This window comes from Mus caroli, chromosome 1 (assembly GCF_900094665.2).
Source record: "Mus caroli chromosome 1, CAROLI_EIJ_v1.1, whole genome shotgun sequence".
Taxonomy (NCBI): domain Eukaryota; kingdom Metazoa; phylum Chordata; class Mammalia; order Rodentia; family Muridae; genus Mus; species Mus caroli.
In genome coordinates this window covers 120,911,477-120,930,789 of record NC_034570.1, presented here as the reverse complement: position 1 = coordinate 120,930,789, position 19,313 = coordinate 120,911,477, and the positions used below count along the sequence as shown (strand labels likewise).

General features: G+C 42.4%; 1 protein-coding gene across 1 annotated transcript in view; it reads right to left on the bottom strand.

Moving 5' to 3' along the window:
- Positions 1–15,176, bottom strand: part of Thsd7b (thrombospondin type 1 domain containing 7B) — an 879,842-nt gene extending 864,666 nt beyond the window's left edge. The window contains exon 1 of the mRNA XM_021164520.2: positions 14,878–15,176. The gene's annotated coding sequence lies outside the window, so the exon portion shown is untranslated. The remainder of the gene's footprint in view (positions 1–14,877) is intronic.
- Between the last annotated feature and the right edge of the window lie 4,137 nt (positions 15,177–19,313).

Sequence of the window (19,313 nt, the reverse complement as noted above, 5' to 3'; positions counted from 1 at the left end):
AGGAAGGAAGGAAGGAAGGAAGGAAGGAAGGAAGGAAGGAAGGAAGGAAGGAAGGAAGGAAAGGAAGGAAGGAAGAAGGAAAGAGAGAGAGAGGAGGGAGGGGAGGAGGAGGGAAGGGGAGGAGAAAGGGGTGAGTGGAAAAGGGGAGCAGAGTAAACCTGGAACCTAGAGTGTAAAACATGCATCTAAACTTTCATTGAGAAACTTCAGCAGTGACTATTAGACAGCTCATAGTCTTTTACAACATCTTATAGGCTTATCAAAACACTCATTATCTAACTATAAATCCCCAGCTTGTCTTGTCTTAGGTGTACATTCCTGTGCAGAATGCAAATGGGTTAGAATGGATTGGCTGGGAAGGCGGAGTCTGCCTATCAGGCAGGGGATAAGTGTTGTGGGCATTCTGTTCCATCATCTGGGATGGGGAATGAGACACAGAGGCAGGCACAAGAGATGCAGATGCGTATCCTGAGCCACAGAAAGGAGAAGCCCTCAGTAACTGTTTCTGTGCCAAGTGAGGCTGCCCCAGGTCTGGAGGAGGAAAGTAAGGGAGGAAGCAGAAGACCTAGGAGATCCCAGAGCTCCAGGATTAGAGGGACAGCTTGAATAGCAAAAAAGTAGAGATGAATTTTGAGCAGGAAAGCAAGGTAAAGGACTCAACTACATGGCAATGATGCAACCAAATAAGTAGAGAACAGCTCAAAGTGGATTTCAGGTGTTCTTGGAAGAAGTTCTTACTGGCAGTGCTGTTGGCCAGAATATTCTGTAAGCACTCCCATCACTTACTCTACACTCTGGATCAATAAACACAGAGGCTCTGAGGGCACCTGTGTCTGAGAGCACGCTCATCCTTACACTGCTTTAAGCTTCCACCCCTTAACTTATTGGCTGCAAAGTCCTCTCGGAAGAGGGGCATGTCTGTTCTTGCAGCATTTCCCCTACATAGTTAATAAGCTGTGCGCCATGAAGCATTGCTATCTTGTTAATAAATCAGAATTAAGTCGCATTTGATGCATGCATGTCTTGTGTAATCAGAAAAGGCAAATGTGCCACCTTCAACACAAGTTTGCAGTTACTCTATTTTATTTTATTTTATTTTATTTTATTTTATTTTATTTTAGCAAAGAATGTTGCATTTAATTCTCTTCTAGTTTACACTTAGTGCAAAGTTACTCATTTTTCTTGTATGACTTTTCAATGCTTACGTTGGCAACTTTAGAATAGAGAGTCCATATGACAGGGTGATAAGGACTTTGTCAATGCACACTTGGCTCCTTTAGTGTAGTAAGATTCCTGTGTGTGTGTGTGTGTGTGTGTGTGCATGTGGAAGCCCAACGTTGATGTTGGTTGTCTTTTTTAATCACTATCTTAATTTCTGCAACAGGGTCCTGTACTAACCTGGTGCTCACCATATCAACCAGACTGACTGCCCACCACAGCCCAGCAATGCTCTCATGTCCACTTCTGAAGCACTAGAACTGCTGGTCTGCATCACCACAGTCAACTTTATTGTGGATTCTGGGGATGGAACTCAGGTCCTCATGCTTTTGTAGCTGGAACTTCACCTAGTGAGTGAGTCACATCTCCAGGACCTTCAATTATATCTGTATGTGTCTTCATCCTGAATATGGACTGGAAAACATCCACTGAATTTGACAACTGGAAATGGGTTTGTAACTTTGACAGATGTGTTTCAGCTGTAGTCAAGACCAGACCTGGTAGCTTTAAGTGTAAGTTTCAAATGCAAATAATGACATGGTGGTTGCATAGCTAAAACTTTGGAACAAACAAACAAAAACAAGCTATGAACATGAAAGAAATTCTATATCCCTCCCCCAGAACTATAACCTAGGTAAACTGTTCTCCCCTAAGTTGCTTTTTCTGGTCAGAGTATTTTATCTCAGCAACAGATAAATACCAAACACACTCTTATGAGTAAAGTTTCTCTTACTTGTATAGAATCCACACTCTGGTGAGGATAGAGAGATTTCTCCAACCTCAAAGCACTATGCTTTTCTTCTCTCTACTCCTTCCAATCATTTCTTCCATTGTCTTCAACCAAATTCTATTCGTGAACTCATCTGATAACAAAGACTAGAAATGATTTTGCCTTTCCTCATCATTCATCGTGAATTTTCATTCTTGCCATTAGATGTATTTGTATACCTATACCTATATAGCCCACTATATTCTTTCTGCCTACTTTTACTTCTAAAAGGCTTTATGGCATAATGGTTTCATGCTATTTTGGGTACTTCTGCTCTTAGTTGTTGGGACTGAATGATGGCCTTGCTATTTTAGATGCTTTTATCTTGTCAGAATTTACCAAACATGCATGCTTGCCAAATGTGTTGCCAAATCAGTGGATAATTTTATCCCTGCCACACAATGGCAAATACCAAAACACCAAGACTGTTTATCTCAGATTGTAAGGATTTTGGTCTTGCTGCATTTAGACGATGACCATCTCAATTTTGAAAACCACAGAGTTTGAGAATGGAATGCAGCTTTTCATTCACCAGTAAACAAGGATGAACCTGCATGGCTAGCCTGCAGTGGTGTTATTGTTTCAAATAAACCCTAAAGAAGTTTTGCCTGTCTTCAACTTCAAAGGTCTACATGCAATGTGATTTCATTAGGAAGAAGAATCATGTGTGTAGTCAGGATCAGAATCAAAACGCTGGAAAAATTTTTGACAGAAACAAATACATAGATGGGGACCTAACTATCTCCCTCTGCATATAGGATCTCTTCATTGATAAATTCCCATACATGCCACTTTGTCTCTGCAGTATTCTTTTCTCTTTTTTCCTGCACATTTATACAAGAACTCCATGCAAACTCCTTTGTTCCTGGTGAATTGTGGGGTATCCTTCTACACCCCAGCTGGAGAAAAATAGGACATAGTACTACGTCAAGGAGTGTGGAAGCATTCACTATGAACTGAAAAACATTATCTTGGTCTATAAAAGTTGAGATCTATCATACTGATGGCACATTACTGCAGTCAGTCCTTACACTGACTTACACTGCCCCCACATTTTTGCACTGATTCCTTTTGCAGTAATCCAGGTATTATTTAACCCTACATTCTTCAGGAGACACTGCCATCCTCACAGAAGCATATGGAAGCACTGTGCTTGTGTGTGTGTGTGTGTGTGTGTGTGTGTGTGTGTGTGTGCTTGCATGATCACAGGAATGCATGCAATGCAATAAAACTCTCAAGTCCATAGGAATGTTTGGCAAGTGATGTTCATCTCAGCTACATCGTCAATCAGTATCCTTAGACAAGCTATAGGTATGGCTTCATCCCATGGCATACTTTTTAGAAATAAAAAGCATGACTGGAAATTCTGGTCCAGTTGATTTGTTAAAGGTCACTGACAGTAATCAACAGAGCTGAACATGTCAGACAAATAGATGCTCACAGTGGCCAGAAGAGGGTGTCAGACCTCCAGACGCTAGAGTGGTTGTGATCTATCTGACATGGGTGCTGGGATCAAACCCCAGATCCTCTGCAAAAGCAACAAACACTCTGAACCATTGAGTCATCTTTCCATCTCCAACATGTGACTTTTGAGCATCGCTTTCCACAGATAGATGAGTATACAGACAAAGAGAGGTGACAGGTATATGAAAAGATTATTCAATTTGCCACAGAAAGAAGATGAATATATCTCCTCGCCATGAAATTTCTTTATTGAAATTGGTTCTTTGTACTTGATTTTATCTATTCCATGTTATGGACACAGCAGGTATTTCATTAAATCACCATTCAGTTTATTCACATAGCTTACAAACACATCTTACATTTTACACTAGCTTGTTACTATGTGAAAATCACTTTCAATAAAAGCGTAAATAAGAGTTTCACTGGAAAAAACATCATGTCTACAGGCAGTGTGCTTGGGGTCTACTGCCTGCATACTCCAAATGCAGAATCTAAGGACCATGCACATGCTATTAGATGATATATCTTTAGAATGCATCATCACAAGAAACTTCCTTACTATGAAAAGTCAATATTTTCTTTTAATGAGCAACTAAAAGTTTGTTTAAGATACCTATATAGAGAGAGGGTCTCATCAAACATGACTTGAGACTACTGAAGTTTCACATTAACATGTTTCACTCAGGAGATGTTGCAGGCACAAAGAGAACCCAAGAATCCATATATGTCCCTCACAATGAGAGGACTGCCCTACTCTGATTTTTCAACTGAATGATGTCACACCCCAGAGGGCCAGTTCCTGTCAGAAATCCATCTTGAGCAAAGCCTTTCATCTCTCTGAGAAAAATGCTACCTGTCAGGAAATGAATCAATCTTACCAAATGGTTACTAGAGTTTGACCAGAAATATCACTCTGGTGGGTCACATGTCACTTCCGGCTGCAGTCATCATAACAAGGATGTAGAAAAAGAGGATCATCTTTGGGTGAAGCCCATCAGGTATATGCTGGATGATCAGTTAGGTTCATCTTAAGGGATAGCATTTATTCTCACACACTCCCTGCAAATGTACAGACTCTTGACAAGTCTACTCCCTATTGGACAGCCTACACATACACCCTAGCAAATCCATGGAAATGGACAATGAAAAGGGCAAAGAAAATGGGGTTTACTAAGCTGGGAGACAGGAGACAAGGTGACTTGGTGACTTCACACTGTGCATAAATACTTGTCAAATGGAAGCCAGACAAATTTATTTCATCTTCACCTGTAGAAGGCATATGGGATTTAGCCTTTTACAGATGAGGGTCACAGAAATCGTCTTGTCTTATAGGTTGAGGAACTAAATGTGTCTCCGAGAGACAGTAGGTAAGGGCTTATATGTGAGTGTGTGTATATGTGTGGTGTGTATGTTCACATTGTATGTCATTTGTCTTCCTCAATCTCTCTTCCACTTAATTTTGACATAGGGTCTCTCACTGAATCTGAAGCCCATACACTGAGCAAAGCTGTCTAGCCAGGATGCTCCAGGGATCTACCTGTCTTCATCTTCTCAGCATGGTGTTACACATAGTATTATAGATATGTGTGCAAAGGTTGGCCTTCTCACAAAAATGCTAGAGATATGAAGTCATGTAGCTTCTCAAATACTTCACTGTTTAGATGATCTCCATAGTCCCTAAGAATCTCCTCATACCAGCATTTAAGGGTAAACTTGATAAATATATGAAGAGACTGGGATACATGCTTTAGAAACCAACCAGGTAGTCAAAGCAAATGGAAGAGTGGCATTCTTGTGGGTGTGGTTTCAAGGCATACACAACAGGGAGGGAATCAGTAATGTACAGCTACAAGCACTCGGTGCTCACTGAAGGATACATTTTAGCTTGCAAGTATAAAACACAGATGGGAGTTTAAGACATGTTACATCAAAGAACTTTAGCATTTCATGAATAACTTGTCTATAATCCATACATATGAAAATGAAATGCATAGATATACACATGTAGTAGAATATTTTACTAACATTAAATTTAACTTTTTAAAAATATGTCTAGGAGGAAATGGAAGGGTAAACATGTGTTTTGAACCCATGGCTCACCATCCATTTCTGGTGAGAATGCTGTTCTAGAGTCATACTGTGGGGATAAATGCTGACCTAGGTCAATTCATGTACTATTACTGTATCTACAAAATAATAGTAGTAGTAATAGCAGCGCAAGTACTAAGATCTGGATGTGGTGGTAAACATATATAATCCTAGTGCTTGGGAGGTAGAGGGAGAAAGATTTCTGTGAATTCAAGGTCAACCTGTTATTCATAAGTGCCAGGCCAGGCAGGGCTACCCAGCAAACCCTTGTCTCGTTTGCTTGCTTGCTTGCTTGTTTGTTTGTTTGTTTGTTTGTTCAAATGAGGCAGGGTCTCTCATTAGCCTAGAACTTACTGGCTCAACACCAGTGATCTTCTTGTTTCCACTTGCTTAACCTAAGAGTATCAGCACAAACCATCACACCCAGCTTTCTTAAAGGGATTCTGGAGATTTGAAGTGAGATTCTCATGCTCTAAGACAAGAACTTCAGCAAAGGAGCCTTCTCGCCAGCCCCTCAAAAGTTTTAAAAAAGGATTTCCCAAACTAACACACATAGAGCAGCATCAGGAATGTAGTGTGACACAGAAAACCGTCGATCCATGCATCCTCTCTGCATAATACGCTCTAATATAGTTGTTTTTCCTCCGCCTGAACATCCACAAAGAGGAGGAACCCACATTTCCGTGAGAAAGCCTATCACAGTTTCAGACAGCTCTGAATATGAACATGTTCGCTCCTGGAATGAGTAAAAAAAATTCTCTCTGCAACTCCAACTCCTTTGCATTTCTTTCTATATTATTCTGTCAGGAGCAAAGAGGGAAGCTGGTCGTGTGCCAATGGCTGTATTTCCGTGTAAAATGTGAAGGGACTTCAGTATGGGACATGGGTTTATTATACAATCCCACAGAACTCCACATCAAAAAAAAAAAAAAAAAAAAAACTTCCTGCTGACTGAGTAAGTTCCTTTCAATAAAGAGATCTTTTTAAATTTTTAAGTAATATTTATTTTTTTAATTATTTGTGTGTGGTGGTGTGTCTGTGTGTGTGTGTGTGTGTGTGTGTGAGAGAGAGAGAGAGAGAGAGAGAGAGAGAGAGAGAGAGAGAGAGTTTAGGTATACATATGCTGCGTATAGTATGTGTGTGGAGGCAGAGGACAGATTTTACAGATCAGTTCTTGCTGTTTGTCATGGGTTCTGGGAATCAAACTCAGGATGCAAGGCTTTTGCAGCAAGCACTTTTACCTATGGAGTCACCTAGCAACACCAATAAATAATACTTCAAAACATGTTTTAGGGGCTGTAGAGATGGCTCAGCAGTTAATGAGTATGCTTGTTGCTCTTGCCGAAGACCAAGGTTCAGTTCCTAGCCCTCATGTATGGAGGCTCACCATAGAATAAAACTTCAACTCCAGTGCATCTGATGCCTCCTTCTGGCCTTTACAGAGACCTGCATTCATATGCAGATACACATCCACACATACGTGCATACATGCAAGTAAATAATAACAAAGTATTTTTTTAAAATGAAAAGCACACAATGATTTCTCACAAATGCTTCACTCATGAACAGCTCCTATCCTCTCACTGACATTATTTCCTAGGACTAAGGTACCTTCACTGGGTACATAGTGACACAGAAACTATGAATATAAACATCATCTGCCTACCTCTCTCAACCCGGTCCCAGGAATGGCCAAGGTCACTGCCATGCACTCCTATTCGAATCTGAAGTCTTACCACTCCCTTGCTTTCTCTTGTGAATTCAAAGCTAAGATTCCTACACAGCTGCTCAAACAGTTCTGTTTTAATAACCCACTTAATGAAAAAGAACATGGATATGGTGGGAATTTTCTAGGTCTGAATTTCCTGAAACTGGCAATGGTTCCTCAGAAAGCCAACTAAAATAAAATGATGTCTTGCCTCAGGATTTTGCAACTTCTGTGGCCTTAGACAAGGTGACTATTCAGGAGCCATCTCCACAGAAATGAAACCATCCATCACCTCATGCCCTATGCCCAACCCCCAGGGAGGGAGACCTGGTTCTTTAAGTTTCAGGAAGTAACAAAATTTTACAGGGCTCGAGAAGTCAACAAAACTCACAAGTCTCTTGAAGCTCCTACAACTTACAAGACCCACAAGGCCCCTTCCTAAGGTTGCATGTGTAACAGTTACTATGGAAAGGAGAAACTACCTGCCAAGATGCCTCCAATTCATTGGAGGAACACCAGGAATGCAGCTTGTGTAAGCCATCACAATAGTAGCGTGAACCTTTCATGGATGCAGCTTTCTTTAAGGCACCCACCCTCCTGGAGGCAACCCTGATAAACTAACCTGTTCTCTAAGATAAGCCTGAGCAGAATTCTTTCTTGGTAGTCAATTGGGCCAGTGCTCTATCTTGGGTGAACAGATGTTTATTTTTTTTCTCATATTTCCCTAGAAAAGGTCATAAAAAAGTGCCAAGGTTCCCTCAGTCCCAGCATCCTAATATGAAAAAAAAAAAATGACACTGAAAATGTTTCCTGCTTTGAAATAGCAGTTAACAGGATTAGACAAAGCGGTCCTCATACACTCAGCCTGATGTGTAGCATGTCAGAGGTCATTGATAACTGGCAGCCACTGCCCTTGCCCACCTGTGTGCTGTTAGTCCTCTCCCAGTATGTCCTCAAATGGCTGTTGTCACCCAGGCCCCTGTCACTGTCTCCTCCAAGGCATTTTCCAGAACTCACAGTAGAGAGGACTGCCCTTTCCTACTCAAAGCCAGTGCCATCAGAACGCCACCAATAGATGCTAATGAGGAAACAGATTTAATCAAATAATAAAATTAGATTTTACCCCCTGAGTTGTTTGGGCAGAGAAAGGACTTTATGAACTACTCCAATCAGAGAACTCTCAGTAAAAACATAATTAAAACCGAGTTTTAACTCATAGGTAGGATTTGAAAAACTGCTGAGAGAGGAGGTGGGAGAAAAAGTGTTTGTGACCTTGTTGGATAAGATGTGAGTATTGTGGGTGTCTTGAAAGAGACAGGTTTGGTAGAAGAGCGCAGGTAACAGGAAGTTGATGACTGGTACAAGTTCAAGCTGATGTAGGATCTAGAAGGTTATTTTTCTATACAAGTGGCCTTTCTACTATTTTAGGGACCATCCAACAGTGTTTAAGTTTAGTCACAAGAATTAAAAAGGGGCAAACAAAACAGATTAGCAGGGAAAAATAATTGCTGACAATCTTGAGAGTCTGAGTTTAAGCCCCAGAATTTACTAGGTAAAGAGAGAAAAAGGACTCCTACAAGTTATTCTCTCTGACCTCCACACATGTAGACTATATGCCTATACAAGATCGATCGATCTCTTTCTCTCTTTTTCATACACACACACACACAAACACACACGGTAAAAAGAAATATCAAAGAAAATTTGAAAGATATTTCCTCAAAGAATTTTGGAAGGCGTTAACAACTCACCTCTCTGTGGTTGTTCGGGAAGCACTACAATTTAAATAATATGATAATTTTTGTAAAAACAAAGCTTTACAAATGAATGGAAGTCAGTATAAAAATAAATCGACTTTAATTCTAAAGACTAGAAATGGAGGAGTCAGGGAAGAAAAATAACTACTATTTCCCTGAAGAAAAAACAAATTTCTGTCAAATTCCTCCTGTACACATAATTTTGATGAAAGGTCTGAGCAGCTGTGGGGAAGATGATCTATCCATGTAGTGGGTGACCTTGATTAGAAATCTGGTTCTGCCCCTATTGCTTGTTTTATGTTTAAGCATTATCATGTTTCTTTAGAGAAGCAAATCAAATTGAAAATACAGTAGCTTTATCTGAATTGATAACTCCGCTGGAAGGGGCTTCCATACCTTGAGGCAATCAGTATGCCCCTGTTTAAATAGATATAAATGTTATAGGCAAAACACTACAATATACATGCAAACATATTTTAAATTCAACTCCATAGGATGCCAATGGTTGCACTTAGTCTTGTCCTAACTAAAATCATCCAGACATAATATTAACATATTACAACTGCTAGCACTCAGGTACAAGCCAACTGGAAGGTGCAATAGCCTAAAGGGGGAGGGGTTGATACTCCTAGTAGCTAAAACAATACCATCTAAGGAAAGTTAGGGGAGCCACCTGCAGGACACCATAGTGAAGTCGCCAAGGGACCCATTTACCTACAAGTGCAGAAATACTTTGATATTTTTATATCCTGTATGGCTGTATCAATCACAGTGGCTATAGATCACCCCCAAAACACCTAACATAAGCACAAACAATAGAAATCAATAGAGGAACGTCCAGAAGCAAACTCAGAAAGACATTACTGCAAGCGTCGGCGTTACTATAATTAAAACACCTCACTTATACCCAATGCATGGTGTGCTTATAAAAATACCATCTGAAAAGACCCAAAATTAATAAGCATTACTACAAAACTACAGACCAAGACCAAGGCAACTGAGCCTGACTGTTTCGAAGTTTCGAGTTCTTCGCAATGTTGTGATTCTTCCAAAAGAAATGGACTGTGCAGTAACAGAGTACCAGGGCACTAGTCTGCAGCCAGCCCTCGGGCAAGCAAGTGGAACCCAGCAAAGAGATTTTCCTGCAGTCAAGGCATTCAGGGATCAGTTGTGCGTTAGTTACTTGGGATTCCGTTTTTAGCTGCTGCATATTTAATTACAAAGGGATCACGATTAAAATATGCCTAGAGAGGCAAAAGCACAAGCAAGCCTTGTAATCTTTGCTGCAAAATCCCTTCTCCTCTGCTGCTGATACTCTTTGGTTGAATACAGGAAACACCGCCATGGACATTCCCTCCTCTGGGTCAAGAGTTACACTTTTTTCTTATGAGGACCATTTTTTAACCTATCCCCTCCTCCCCCCACAAAATAAAGAAATCTTCCAGAAATAAAATAAAATAAAACCTACCAGATGTGCATATCACAGCAAAGAGTTGTTTTAGAATTATTCAATCACAGATACCAAATAACCAGAAGCCAATATGTTCTCTGAGATGCTCCGAAATGTACTCTGTTTTTTTCCAGCTCTGTAGCACAGTCTCATAACGCACTAGTTCTTATATGGCCCCAACCAGGTGACTTGACTGTTTACTGGACAAGCTGAGTGTGAGTTCAGCTCTCCACCTTTTGCAGTGACCACAAGCTTTTTACCCACAGTGAAATCTATTCCACAGCACCTCTAGTGTTCTAAAAATTCACCAAAGGAGCAGAAGGAACTGAATTTCACTAACCGTCTGCTTCCCTCCTCTCTTCTGATACAATACCTGATCTAGTAGCTATGAGGTGCTCATCTTAAACCACCAGCTAGAAACAGGACATTTGCATCACCCTTCCAAGGCTCAAAAAGCATCACAGAAGAGGAGGAGGTTCAAAGACTGTAAGAGTTACAGGTTGGGAGCACTGTGAAAATACCTCCAAGACAGGATATGGCCATTGCCCTCAGGAACGCACTGTGATTGTGATTACCAACACAACACACACCTAAGACTGAACCCATCACTAGCCCATCACGGCTAGGAGAGGACTCATAATGTCCAACTTGTCACTGGAAGTCTCTGGACAATTAATGTGTGTTGAGAGAGTCAAGTGTCCCTGTCTTTGGTGGTACAGCCATTGATAAACTCTGCACATTCCAGTAAATAACTCTAGACTCTAGCTCAGCAATGTAACCCCAATTAAACACAGTGGATCCAAAGCAAAGATACCAAGTGGAGTGATTTTGCTGGAATGAAGGAAGATTTTAGTAGGAAAGAGAGAAGGCTCAGCAAGGATAACTGTAGTGAAAACTCAGCGTATATGTATGTGAGATTGTCAAAGAATAGAAATTAGAATAGAAAGAAATCATCAGTGGATTATTGCAAGCAACTAGCCATATCATTAGCCATGGCTGTTTTCTATGGGGGAAAAATCAGTAACATAATCTCAATCAATGGAGAAATTTTAAAGGAGAAAACCTGAGGATAAAACCATTTAACTTGGAGCAAGGTGCCAGTGATTTGAGATGTGCTCACCCACAGATTCCAATCAGACTCACAATAGTAAACTTGGAGAATTAAATCAGACCTAAAAGTCTTCCCACTTTCACAGGTTTGATGTGTTAATTATCACTTAGATATTAATCCTGCTAACAACTCTAAATTAAGGACTCATGGTATAGCTACGAAGCTGCCTGGTGCTAAAATGATTATGGCTGAGTGTCTTTTAAAGTTGTATACTGGGAAATATCTCCTTGTGAAGACATAAAGAATGCAACGTTAAATTCAGACTTGGAACTCTAGAAGTTTATGAGGGTCCTTCGAGTGGTTGAGAGTAGTGAGCTGCCCTTTTGTTGTTCAAGGCACAAACCTCTGTGCCTCTGAAGCCTAGCTGCTTATGGTGCTATTCATTTTCCCCCCAACAACTGGTATAGTTGACACTATTTAGAATTCTTTAATCTGTTTATCTTAATTGTTCACTTAATGTATTGTATCATTTGTCATTTTGACTGTTCACTGAATAGGACCAGTCAGCCTTTCTACATCATTCTATTCAAGCCTTTCAATCAAAGTTATTACGTTGAAGCCTGATCTTAACAAAGGTGTACAGAACATCAGGATTGCAGTTTGGGCAAGATGGCTTTTTATCTATAAAAGAATTGGATGATTCTAGCTTCAACTTCTGAAGTACAATTAAAAGGGGTTGGCAGACTGAAAATGGTTCAGACACTCCTCTCCCATTAACTTCCATCCTCGCTTTTCATTCTGTCTGTTTAGTCAGTGACTTAAAGACAAACTTCATTTTTTCAGATACAATAAAAAAAATATTCCTTCAGAAATAAGACTCACAGCAAGTAGACAAAGTTCTCAGTGGTCTTTGTAAAGAAGAACATCCTAAGTATGGTTTCCCTTCCACCCCTTCTCTTCCCCTTGAAAGGCAAGCTCAGTAGAGCGCAGAATAGTACATTCAGTCACTAACGTAACCAATGCCAATCTCCAAAACAGCAGTCTGTGTTTGCATGCTTTTTATGATTGTTTCCTATGTGTCTAGCCTTTCAAGTTTTTAACAAGCAACCACTTGGATGAAAAATAAATGAAGAAGGATGAAGAAATATTGCAAAGAACATTTTTGAAGTATCAATTTAAATACTGAGGAAAATATTGAGAGAAGCCATTGTATTTTAAACCCCACAATAGACCTAAGAGGTCCACATTCACAGACAGCACTCTCCAGGATGTCTCTAAGCCCTTGGGGCGTCTTCAGAACCCTGAAAGGTCTTCAGGTACACAGAACTTCTGGTTTCTGTCTATGAGAACAGGTGATACTTCTCCACATCCTCTAAAGCAGCATGACTCTCACAATTCTTAAGATGCATATGGATACGTTGCCATAGTCCAGAAAAATCATCTTTTCCATCCTTTTTCACTTAAATTTGCATGAACAGGAGTTTCCAATCCTTGGCTTCCAACAAGTACACAATAACCAGGGAAAGTAGAAGCCAAGCTGGAGGATTCCACTCCCTCCTGCTGTTCCTGTGCCCCTAAGACAACAGGGAACTTGCCAGGTTAAGTTTTCAAAGACCTAGTTAGAAATGGCACTGAGGTTTAAAAACAGGAGAGCATCGAAGGAAAGCCTCAAGATTGAAACTTTCTATATAACCCTCAACCCACAAAGTCAAAAGCACACACTCACCATTGAACAGGACTTCTTGATTTGGTTAGTGGTGTCCTTAAGTGGCTCTTGGGAAGCCTTAACTGAATTAGAAGGAGGGGGTTTCCCTGGAGATCAGCTCCTCCCAGTTACCCAACAACCCCAGATTGTTTCTGAAATGCCAGAGGGAATAAGATCTCTCTGACATCCAAAGATAGCCTGGAAAAAGGAAACTCCAGAAACACAATCCACAGGCACACACACACACACACACACACACACACACACACACACACTCCCCACAGGTTGGTTGGTATGACCCCTGCCTGCACGGATTACCCATCTGGTAATAAACCTCACAGATGTGTTGAGAAAACATCAGGCAGGTGCTTTCCACCTGATCACCACATACAAGAATACTTGAAGGAGGGCAGTAGCCCATTGCCAAGAGATCACCCCAACATTAAAAGGACAACAGATCACCCCAACATTAAAAGGAGCACCAGGATCCCTGGCGCTTTCTACAGAGTGAACCAAAGTCTTCTGATATCATTGGACTCCACTCACTGGGCAGAATTGAATCGCAGGAGCTCTTAAAGGATGCTCATTCTTTGAGAATTTTCAAAAGAAAAAAGTACCATTAAATACCATTCCTCTACAAGTGTGTGTGTGTGTCTGTGTGTGTGTGTGTGTGTGTGTGTGTGTGTGTGTGTGTGTGTGTGTGTAAGAAATACAGCCAGGGAATGCTTATTGCCCTCATCCTCAACTACACACACAACACACACACACACACACACACACACACACACACACACAGAGAGAGAGAGAGAGAGAGAGAGAGAGAGACTCCAAGCTTTCCAACTTCAAGACTCAATGTATGAGGACGCCTAGAGCTGAGGTTTCATTTCCCTTTTCAAATAACTTTAATAGTGTATAGAACATGCAAGATACAAAGTGGGAGCGGTAGGAGAAAGCATGCTCCTCGCTTCCCACTCTCACATGCTGGACCCGTTTTTTTTTCTGTCTCTCAAAAAGCAATGTGGTATCATGTCCAACCTGTGCGTCCCTGTCCCCCAGGACACCCCTTGCCCCCTCAAGAACCATGGGCATGTAAACTGTTGCTGTGGCCTCCTGTCACTGCAGGGAGAAATCGGAGAACGCCGCAAAACTTCTTGGCTTGCTCCGGTATCCTCTTGGGTCCCTGAGCACCCATGCGTGGATTTCACAGTCCGGGCTATCCAAAGGGGACCTTACATTAGACCAGTTTGAAAAACCTACAGAACTCCCGGTGCTGGGATCTGAAAGCTTTAAGGTTCCACGTACAGGATGGGGAACCACCGGTTCCTTTCATAGGTTCCCCACAAAGCAAGCTAGAACCCACCCCATGTGTGTTCAGTCCAATTGCCTGAGACCTATGCCCAAGTCGCGGGGTGTCCCTGCCTGCCCTCCCGATTAGAGGATCCAAGCATTCTACACCCCAGCAGCCAATCATTCCCGCAGCCCAGAGCCAAAGGCTCCGGTTCCAAGTTCCCGCGACTGGCTGGAAGAAGGGATGAGGGAAGGTGCCTGGCTATGAAAGTCTGTGCGGGAGGCGCCCCCATTCGGGGCAGCGATCTCTCCATCCGGCCAGCCAAGGGGACCCGCGGCATCAGTCCCTGCCAGCTGGGGCACAGCGCGGCCGCACTCACCAGCCTCGCCCGAGCCGCAGCTGCAGCTTCTGGGAGCCGACGAGCCCCGAGCTTCCCCAGTGAAGATGGTGGTGTGTGTCGGAAGACCACCCATTCCAGCGTCTGGCAACCCGGCTGCGACTCTGGCTGCTCAGCACTGAAGCAGGAGGAAGAGGAGGACGAGGAGGAGGAGGAAGAAACGGCGCAGTCGGACGCCATCTGCTGTACACCTCTGCGCATCCATTGGCTGCCTGGTGCGTCCCCGGGAGCCGCGGGGCGCCGGGCCGCGGGGAGCCACCTTGAGCCTAGCCTCCCACAGCAGCTGCTCCAGTGCCCCTCCCTCATGCCTTCCCCTCCTCCCTCATCTCTCCTCCTGGCCCTCCTCCCCTTCTCTGGGTTAGTGCACCCTTCAGACCCCAGGACTCGCCAAACCAGCTCCCCTGGGTGAGCAGCCTGAGGTGCAACTGGCCTCAACCCCCTTGGCTCCTCTGCACCCCTCAAAGCCAACTGTTTTCCCAACTCTAATGCAGGAGTGCAGGTGCTGGCTAAATGAGGGAGACTCCCCAGCTGGGCTGAGCACCTGGTGCCTAACCACTCTGAGCCTGGGGTAGGCACAAGGGAAAGTCCAAGGGAAGCTGGGGTGGGGTTGATCTTGGCACACTTGCCTGCAGGCACTTACTGAGCCATTCCTTAAGCTTCCCCAAGCCTCAGAGTTCCTCCGGATGACAACTGAAAAGGATAAAGATCCCAATGGTGTGTGTAGGAGAGGCACACTAGGGGTGCCTCCAGAGAACCGCCGGGGTACTAATGTAGGCATAGCCCTGTTATGAGACTCCCAGAGTCTGTCACTGCAAGTCAATCAGATACCTGGGAAAAGCCAGAATCCTTTGGATCCTTTGGTTTACAGCATCCTTGGTCCTAGAGCTAGTGAGGTGTGGGAAGTTTGCCTCCTAAGTAGAGATGTCAGAGGCAGCTAGTAGCCTGAGAGTCCTAGGTAAGGTAGGCAGAAATGCAGCCCAGATCTCTCTCAGGCAGGCGAGGAAGGAGCTGGAGTTCTGGAGGTCCTTTGCCTACTCTGACACTTGTTCCAAACCCTCCTGGTTTCTGACAGCTTTGATCCAGAGAACTTCTTAAGCTTGTTCAGAGAGATGAGGTTGCTTCAAAAGGAAGGAAGGGAGGTAAGGGGAGTAATGACTATCTATTGCCAGTTACTGGGAATTTTGCTTGTCTTAGCTCTTTAAAAGTGTGAGCACAGAGACAGCAAGGAATGTATCCTTATTTTATTCGGCGCCTGGCACACCATGGGTGTCTAAAAGAAGCAAAAATAATAACGATAAAATTAAAGCTTGATGTCATAGCACAAATTAAAGAGTAGAGTAGCTAGGATCTGCCAGAGAGGGACAAACAAATCAAAAGGATATACATGCCATTGTAAGTGGAAAGGTGAATATGTTGGTGGGGAGCTTGCTGTGGGGCAGGTTCTGAGAGTGGGAAGCTTTAGCCCTTGAACCCAGTAATCACTTTGTCCTGGGGAGTTCTGTGCTCACACTCAGGGTTATGCTTCTCTTTAGATCATTGTCTTAAAAATGCATCAGCTGCCATCCAGATCTCACAGTATCTCCCAAAATTCAGGACCACGTGATTTGTTAACCCAAGTAGAAATGGGTCCATTATATTTTATTGTAATATAAATATAGATATAGATACAGATATATAGATCAATCGTCAATGGATTTCATTTAAGTAACTTAAGAATCAGCAGCCAGAGGAAAAAAATACATTTCTGCTTTCCTGAAGTGTTCCACCAGGACTTTCCAGGTTTCAAGCTTCCCAGAATAGATGCTGCATCTCCAGAACCCATCCCAGGCTCACACACTCTGATTACAAAGCTTGGCTTTGCAACCTTTCTTCAGCGGGCCATCAAAGGTGACTTCAGAATATGTCACTCACAGATACCTTGGTACTTACCTCCCACACCCCTCCAGAGGCATATATTTTTTCTTAAGGTTGGTGATTCGAATCTGCATTCTCAATAAGAAGCGCATCCTCACTAATCCCATACACTACCTTAGCAATCATTTACGATGCTCATGAGAATACTTGGATTTCTTGTAAAATGCAGCTTTCCCCCCTCTGTCACACTGGGTCTCCTGGTGTTCACAACTATAAGTATAGAGAATACTCATACCCCAGTTATGTACTGCGCATTGGGTTTCTTTCTTTATGGTGGCATATTTGTGTGTGTGTGTGTGTGTGTGTGTGTATAGGTGTTCATATACATGTATGTGTATGAGCATCAGAGGTCAACATTTGGGTTCCTCTACCAATCTCAACCTTATGCTTATGATGCAAGCACTTTTTTTGCCTGGACCATATTCCTAGCTCCTACATTTAGGTTCCTTAAAAGAAAAGAACAATTCAGAAGAAAGAAGTCCAAATGAGTTCTAAATACAAAGAACCATAAGTATTTAGCATCATTACTTCTCTCTCAGGTTAGCTGGAAGACAGTGACTCCCTTTTAAGACATTGTGCTGACCATAGTATTTCAGGAAAGTCACAGGGTAAGATGACAGACTTTTACCTTACATTATTGTATAATAATGCATAAATCTACTAGAAGGAAAATGCAAACCAAAAATTCATTCTAACCTCGTCTTTCTGCTGCTAGCCTCAAACCTCTGGCTTATGTTCAAATGGAATTTGCTAAAATACCGACTTCTTCCTAACATCATCAATGTTGGTCCTTAGAAAAGCACTGCATTAGATAAGGAACATTTAAAGGATAGCCTAGGCAGGAAGATAGGCAAGAAAGACTGCTAGACAGGAACAGAAATTGTACCAGGGAAAGCGTTTGGAAGAACATAGCCTTGAGAGTAGGTGGCATCATTATCTGTGAGGAACGGATCAATAGGGGTGGAAAATAAGCTGGAGGTTAGAAATTCCCATAACCCTCATACACAGATGGCAAGGGCGCCAGTCAACCCTTCTAACAAGTGCAGAGGAAACAGTAGAACAATAGAAGGGAGAGGCTGGAGGCCTGTTGGGACTCATTCCCCAGGGCAAGCCAAAGCTGGCTAGCACTATGGAGTAAAGTAACCCTTGCTCTCCAGGCACCACTGGAGTTTAAACGTACATTTTGTTGTTGTCCAGTACATTTGCCACCACTGCTATTTCCACACCAAGTTTTCCATACAGTATAACAAGCTTGGGTGAGAAAATATCATGTAAACAAAACAAACAAGTAGCGACAATAACAAGAGATAAAGAAGGCATGCTGAGATGGAAGCCCAATTTAAAGCAAGAGTGAGAAATGCAAGTGCTAGCATCCCAGGCTTGCCACCCAGGAAGTCCCTGCTTCTGCTCTGTCTGCAATGCCCATGTGCAAGGAAGCAGGGAGTTCAGTCCAACACTCAGCCACTTTGAGGGAGCAGAGCAGGAGGAGTAAGGAAATAGGAAAAGGGACTATGATTGTCTCATTTACACAATTCATTCGGTCCAATTCCAGGTTGGCTGAGATCCTGTGGCAAAACTGAACATTTTTTTTCTGCCAAAAAAGAGCATTTAGTGTTGGCATAGATGTGCAAGCCTTGACTTTGGTCCAGTAATTTGATTTTGATATGTCAACATCTTAAAATACAACCTTATGGTAATGTATTGAGAAGTAGTGCAACCTAACTCCACTGGCCTCTGGCCCAGCTTTGCCCCACTGAGGCACCAACATCTTCCCAGAATACCCTCAGCATTCCTAACTTAGTCCCAACCCACCAGCCTCAGTCACACATTATGATATTTGCTGTGTGCTGATTGTATGCCTACAAATACAGCATTAGGTATTTGCTCTCTGGCAACGTAGCTGGCTGAGTACTTTGCCCTCATGAAGTTTAATGTCTAATAGGAACAATAAACACAAGGGCCTACATATGGTTCTGACAATATAAGATGAAAGAAAAGAAAGAGAAATTTCTACAAAGATACAGACCAGAAAGAACAAGCACAAATGGACAAGTGCAGGCAAAACCTCCCAGAGGGAGTAATAGTTACTCTCAGATACAGAAGATAATGCAGGTGGGATGGGGTAATATGTTCTGTCCTAGATATTAGGTGTTGAGCTGAGTCTATACAACCATACCTGTGAGGCACACACTGTTATCAACTCCATTTCACAACAGAGGTATTGAGAATGCAGCCAGTTAAGTCACACAGCTGCTAAGTGATACTTGGATCTGAACCCAGACAGTCTGGTACTGTGTGCATATTCAATCACTGAGATACACTGCATCTCTCTTGTACAGTTAGGCATCAGTCAAGTGTGGTAAAGAAGTGAGAGAATGTACCAGGAGCATGCATGAAAGAATTTGCACAGAAGAAGAAGAAGAAGAAGAAGAAGAAGAAGAAGAAGAAGAAGAAGAAGAAGAAGAAGAAGAAGAAGAAGAAGAAGAAGAAGAAGAAGAAGAAGA